Source organism: Vidua macroura, chromosome 2 (assembly GCF_024509145.1).
Source record: "Vidua macroura isolate BioBank_ID:100142 chromosome 2, ASM2450914v1, whole genome shotgun sequence".
NCBI classification, from domain to species: Eukaryota; Metazoa; Chordata; class Aves; order Passeriformes; family Viduidae; genus Vidua; species Vidua macroura.
Genome location: NC_071572.1, coordinates 50,407,116 through 50,414,304, shown reverse-complemented (window position 1 = coordinate 50,414,304; position 7,189 = coordinate 50,407,116).

The window sequence follows — 7,189 nt, the reverse complement described above, 5'->3', positions numbered from 1 at the left end:
TCTAAGAGTCAGTTAAACCTTTAGAAGTAAATCTCTATTTCTTTTCGCAAGCATTCTTACACGTGTTTACACCGTGAAGTATTTTGGTGGAAGGATCCTGGTCCATGCCTGGGCAGTATTGAAGCTATTAAGCTGGCTTGACAGGTTACCTAGGGATTCTCTTGCCTTGGAGAGAGCCTTTTGTTAATGTAAAGCTGCTGTGGTTGTTTTCTGCCTCCTCCCCTGTGGTTGGTGTTGCATAAAGTAAACACGGTGTGGCCAGAGCACAGGTGAGCTTTGACCATCGCTGCCTGCTCAGATGGTTTCTGGCCAGTGGTCGGGGGCCATTCAATTTAAGGAAGCTTAATAGCCTTTTGAATAACCAGGATGCTGTGCTGGCCCCTGGCAGAAGCCATGGTCAGAGCAGGTACAAAACGGCAAGTTCTTTATGAGTCCCACCCCTTATTGTCTCAAATTCACAGTCAGCTCAACAGTTCCTTAGAGTCCCCATCATAACTATTACTGGGTAAATAAAAAGCAAAAAGAGGGATGGATCCCATGTCTAGGAGGTTGGCCTCTCATGTGAAGGTGTTTGTAAATGCCCATACAGCTCGTGTATTTGCACAGAAAGCCGGGTGGAGTGCAGGTAAATAATTGCTGCTAAGATGCTATTACTTTCAGTAAATACAAACTAATATTTGCTGCTCATCACAGTATTTACTGAGGAAGCCAGAAGAACCAGAACCACTGTTTGTTCCTGAAGAGGATTTCATGCCAGCTGCCAGAAATACATCTACTCATCTCTTTCCCTGTAATGGTTCTCTCCCTCCTCTTGGCATAAATGTTTTGGATAACATAACCCTTTACTATTTGTCTCTGCATCTTACCTCTATTTCCACAAGGAAAAAAAAAAAGGCAGAATAATAAATAAGAAATGTTAAAATGGGTATAAACAGAAATATATGTCTCCAAAAGCCGTAAAAGGGATTAGGCATAATTTGCTATTGTAATGTTGCCTCTGGTCTAATAATTTCCTTTGGAGAAAAGTGAGCACAGAGTTAAAATGCAGTCTAATGACCCAAGTGACATATTTCCTATGCTAGTAATTTAGATCAGAACCAGCTCCAGCTACTCCTGGTGAGTTACATACGTGATTCATTAGATTTCACCTAAGTCAAAAGTTAACCTTGTAACACTTGTTTTAAAAGATAAAATATGCAATCCCATAGGAAGCCGGCTACTACAGAAGACAGCTGGAAGCATTCCCTGGACAGATGCATAGTTTATATTCAGATTTATCAATAAAAAAATGTGAGTATTAACAACATTCATCCTTCTTAACCACTTGGAACAGGGAGAGCTGAGTGTTCTGCAGAAAAAAACCTGGTTTCTACCTACCGAGGTTAAAGGATTAATGAATACTTGGCACATGAAAAATGAATAGTGATAGCAAGAAGAAGATTGCATGTAGACAGTGTGATAAGGTGTGTAACAGAGAAACACCACATTACACACATTGCTGTGCCCTGAGAAGAAAAAGCTCATTTCCATTGAATTTCAGATAAAATATTTTAAAACATCAATATTTATTTTGTCATACTTGAAAATATTTTATTCATTTATATAAAATATCTTAAGAAATCATCTAGAAGAGGCATTGGCTGACTGACATTAGGTGATAAAATTCATTCTTTGTGAGTTTCATTATGTGCTATGTTGGCTGTTTACATGGTCTATTGCCTGCTACTAAAAACTATAACCCATATACATGAATTTGCAGGGCAGTATTTAAAGCAAAAAAATATGTGGCTACGTTTGCAAAAGGAATGTATTACATGATTATATATCAATAGATTGATACAGAAGTAGGGATATTGCACATTAGTATTTGATATATAACACAGATTTATAGAGAAATGTAGTTCTCAATCACATGCTTTTATGGAAAACCTGTCCTACTAAATCACCATCTTGGCTCACTCCATACACCTGACCCCTCTGTTTCCAGTCTCCTCTAGCTTAACAAAGCTGAGCATACATTGTCAGTTTGAAAATGTTCTGGCTTACATTTTAACACATAAATACTTTGAAAGCATTTAGTATTTCTCAAGATTTAGAAAGTTCTTTTTATTCTTTTTTTTTTTCCCTTGAAAGTAGAAACTTTAATTATATTTCCTCTGAATCAACAGGACTTTTCAACATTTTTTCAGAAACACAGTCCTAAATTTTGAAACAGTAACCTTAACAGTGTACTGTCATATATTATTCTAAAATTAGAAAACTGTACTTTTGAGGCCAGGAGAACAAATCAGCCCACAGACCATTTTTGGTTGCTTGTTTTTTCTAAAGCTCGACAAGTGTGTTTATGTGTGATTTTAGACTTTTTCTGTAGTTCTCCAATTCTGCCCTATTACCTACAGAGCAGTACTATTGAATCACTTTTATTGAGTCCCACTGCTTACAATATCAGGTGGCTCTTTCCAGTCTTCCTGTAGCTGTTCTTCCCCTAATGGAGTTTCCTAAAACTTAAAAAACAAGGTGCTACAAAATCTCCCCTTAATGTTCCTCAACCTCTCATCTCTCCTGTTTTTGTTCTCCACTGATACAAAATTTTCTTCATTGTCTTCTTTGTTTTATAATTTTGTCTTAGATCCTAATCCACGTGCAAATAAATAATACTGTTCAATGCAATTTAGCAACTTCTACCTTTAGGCATGCATTAAGGTTGTTTTTATATTAATATCCAATCATTTTTCAAAATGGAGAACGGCACCACCAGCAGAGAGCACACTGGAACCTCAGAACAAAAGAAAACAAAAAATCAATGGCATATTTTAACAATGTCTGCCTGAAATTGAGTGATTTTGTAATTTAAATTAACACCAGTTTTAGAAAAAATCACTTAAGTTACCTATTGTTTATTCCATTTCAGATTGTATTCAGTTTTCTAATTCAAATAAACAACACGCAAAAAAAATCAACCTTACTACCCAAACCAAAACCTAAAAGCATTTTTATTTGGGATGCATGGTTAGACAAAAGCTTTAACAAATTACATGATGCATTTTAGAAGACAGATTGTGTTCATTTGCTGAACTTAGAGAAACCTTTGGGTTGACAGATAATCAATTCAAATACCTACAGCTGAGGGATTGTATTACTAATTCCTTTCACAAGCCTTCCCTTTTGGATACAGGCAAATAAGTGTTTTCTTTGCCAAGGAATTGACCACACCAGCAGATACGACCTTTCAGGTATGGTTGCTGTCTTGCAACCAGTCCAGCCTGTGATCATTTGCCAAGTGCTTCCTCCACTCTTTCTCCATTCAAACTGGTGTTAAGCTCAACATGAATATGTGGACCTTTCCCCTTTATCTGACAGCTGCCATCAAGCATGAGAGTACAGATTCTTTTGAGCCAGGACATCAACTACTGTTTCTTTGAATCTACTTAGGAATTGTTTCAACATGCATATCACTCTGCCATTGAATGCTAAGCTTTGTAGTCAACTTCTAGGTGACCATTAACCAAAACAGTCAGTCTAAAATGTGGAAGCACAATTATCAAGTATCAGGGTTGAATTTCATGGGCCTTGCTCAAACATCAGCAGTAGTATTCCTTGGGTATGAATGTTGGAGCTTTTGGACACCATGTCTTTTTTCTGTATGTCATATAAACAAATTGTTCTTAAACAGGCTATCAGGAAATCTTTCCTTCAGCCCACTGATACTAACCCCCCCCCCCCCTAAAAATACACAACCTAGCTCATTGCTTAAATTGTAGTGTTCGTGTAAACAGTGAAGCCTCTATGATACAATAAAGTATATAATGGAGAGTAGTTCAGTTACGCTACACAAGAGAGGAAAATTATAATCTGATATAATTAATAGGTGTGTGTTTTTCTCCAGGAACAGAGATCAAAATATTCAATTTGCCAGATTTAGACTAGCAATGTTGCCAAGACACATATTCTAGGAAAGTGGGGCCACAAAGTATTAATGCTTCACTCCCTTGATCCAAAAGCTCTGTGCCCTTTTTATAACCTTGAACTGAGATCATGCTTTTTTTTTTCTTTTTTAACTTGCCTTCTTTTAGAAATTGCCCTTAAAGGCTTGTGATTTTATTCAAAATCCAGAGGAACAGGAGGAACAGTTCCTTATTTAGTATAATCTGAGACTGGCAAAATTTAATAGGGAGTAGGAAGTCATCAAAGGATGTGTTCTGGGGAAGGTTTGATATGTACATGTCTTTAATGTTTGGTTAACATTTTTGCAAAAAAAAACCCAAAAACAAACAAAAAAAAAAGGATATGAGCATTTCCTGGCTCTGAACACCATATCAATGCAATGTCCATGAATGGAATGGATTGCTCTGGATTTTCGTTTCAAAACTCTGTAGCTGAATTTATGAACCTAAATATCACCCTAATAAAATTTCTTATGTTATTTTAAGGTCTGTGTTCAATTCCATGATCTCAGCTCCTTGCATTAAACACTGTGTTGTTTGGTTGGTTTGGAGACCAAAAAAAAAAAGGATCATCCCTTAAACTGCTTTATAAAGAGAGGCACACAGTAGTCTCACATGAACATTAGAGCTACTACATTTCTCATGGTAAGATAGAGACATAGTATAAGACAATATTTCCAGTTTTCCCTGTAACTCCCATTGTCTTGTGTTCTCTATGGCTCCTGGTAATTTTGTGTTCCACTGTGTCTTTGTAAAACCGATGATGTCTAATTTGTTCCCTGTGTATGCGTTCCATAGGCTCCAAAAGAAGTTCTGCATGTTAAAGACCTGGAGGAGAAGATTCAAAGCCAGAAGAAATGTTTCAGAAACAGCGGCAGGTCGTGCACAGGAATAAGGAGCATTCTGCAGTCACGTTAGCAAAGGAGAGCGTTTAGCTGGACATGGATTTTGCATCTAGTAGGCAGCCAAAAACGTCTGGGATATCTTCTTTGCAGGTATTATCGTAACAATCTTTCATGCTTTTCCTGACAAATTTTAGGTATAACAAATATTTGCAAGAACTTACGGTTTTTATCCCAGTTGTTTTTAATTTAGCGAAGTTCTTTGTTCTCTATGGAGGTGTTAAATAAATTACAATGGAATAAATCTCCCAATACATAAGCACTTGGATGTTTTCTCTTTATTCATACAGCATTCCTCCTCCCCCTCTTACAGATGCTTTCTGGTGTTACTAAAGCATTTATGTTGATAAATTTTGATTTCAAGGCCATTCAACTTGGCTTTTCCAGTAGCAGAAACTCTCGAATTCAGGAAGCATTTACCCAGCATCAAGAATGGAAGAGATTAAGAATCAGATTAGAAATGGGACAGAGCTTTGGGGAAAGGGACTTGCAGGCTGAACATTAGTCAGCAGTGCCCTGGCAGCCACGAGGGGCAACCCTATCCTGGGGTGCATCAGGCACAGCATCATCAGCCAGGCAAGGAAGGGGATTGTCCCCTCTGCTGTGCACTGTAGTGGCCTCACCTCGAGTGCTGGGGGCAGTTTTGGGCACCACAATGTAAGACATTAAGGTATTAGAGAGCATCCAAAGGAGGGAAACAAGGATAGGTCTGGAAGGAGAGCTGTATGACGAGTGGCTGAGGCCACTTGGTCTGTTCAGTCTGGAGAAGAGGAGACTGAAGGAGACCTCATTGCAGTCTACAACTTCCTTGTGAGAGGAAGCAGAGGAACAGAGGGACAACTCTTGTGACCGGTGACACAGCTCAAGGAAATGACATTAGCTGAGTCAAGGGAGGTTTAGGTTGAGTATCAGGGAAAAGATTTGTCTCTCAGGGGGCAGCTGAGCACTGGAACAGGTTCCCCAGGAAGTGATCACAGCACCAAGCCTGTCTGAGTTCAAGAAGTGTTTGGACAACACTCTCAGGCACAGAGTGTGACTCTTGGGCCAGAATTGGACTTGATGATTCTGATGGGTCTCTTTCAACTCAGCATATGTTTCTGTGACTGAAATTGGAAAATGGTTCTTTTCAACTCTTCTGTTACGTAATTAGGTAGGCTTGAAATGCCTGGGTTTGCACCTGAGCATCATGGGCATATCCATGATCATGGTGATTTCTGGATAGTATGCTTTCTCAATACGGAATGTTGATGCCACACAAGCATTGAGGGGCTTTATCTGGACTCAGTTGTACATATCACATTACAGATTAGTAAATTGAGTAAATTTTTTTTAAATTAATTTTAGGGTTTTTTTTAAATGCTGAATTTCACAGATTATTAACCATAGTTGTACCACTGGGTATCAATATAACAGTTGAAAAAAATCTAAGCATAGTATTATAGGAATTTCTTACTTAACATCTGGGCTCGTTTGTGTAATTTTTGTTTTTTGAGCTAAGAGAATAAATTTGTTTGAGTGACTGCAAAGCTCAGTTAAGTACCAGTTATCAATTCTTTTTCTAATGACAACTGATGACATGATTTTTACAAATGGTTGAGCATTTGGCAAATGCTAACCATAGAAACTGAATGAGCTGAAAGAAACTCCAGTCTGCCCTATTGTCACTACTGAGCTGACAGATGGGAGAAAGAGGAGGAGGTTGTGATGCTCTCTCAGAAGCCCAGGGGCTCACGGTAAAATGACTGCTGAAGTGCCTTGACAGACCGTAAGTGAGAGAGGAGCAGATTTCTGAAGAGCAGACATCACCTGTGTATTGCTTTGATACAAAAGTTACCCTGCCTACCACAGCCTCCCCAAATAGGCTGGCCAAATTCTCTGCGGAGCACTTAGCACCAGAACTCATTTGAACCTCAGCAGTGGAGGTAAAATTGAATTTCCCTGACAGAAGGAGGAGCTGGAGCCAGGCTACCTCCTCCAGCAGCTGCTGGAATAGTGAGAGGGCAGGACTATCCTTATAGCTGCCCCAGGCAGGTGGTCCGAATGCCAGCATCTGCTGCTGCCCTGGACACTGTCACCTGCCTGGGCCCTATCAGCATGGCCAGGGTGCTTTGCTATCCTGGCTGTCTGCTACTGTGAACATCTGCTTGCTCTGCTGGTGCCTAAGCAGCAGGGAAAATCACCCAGTATGCAGAAAAGCCTTTGAACACCAGAATAAGAATTGAGAAATGGGCAGTGGAAGTTAGTTGGGATTAGATCATTAGACCGCTGGGCTTTGCCTTTCCTTACCTTTTTTTTTTTTTTAATCTCCACAATTAATCTAACGCATCTCCTTTGGTTTTGTAA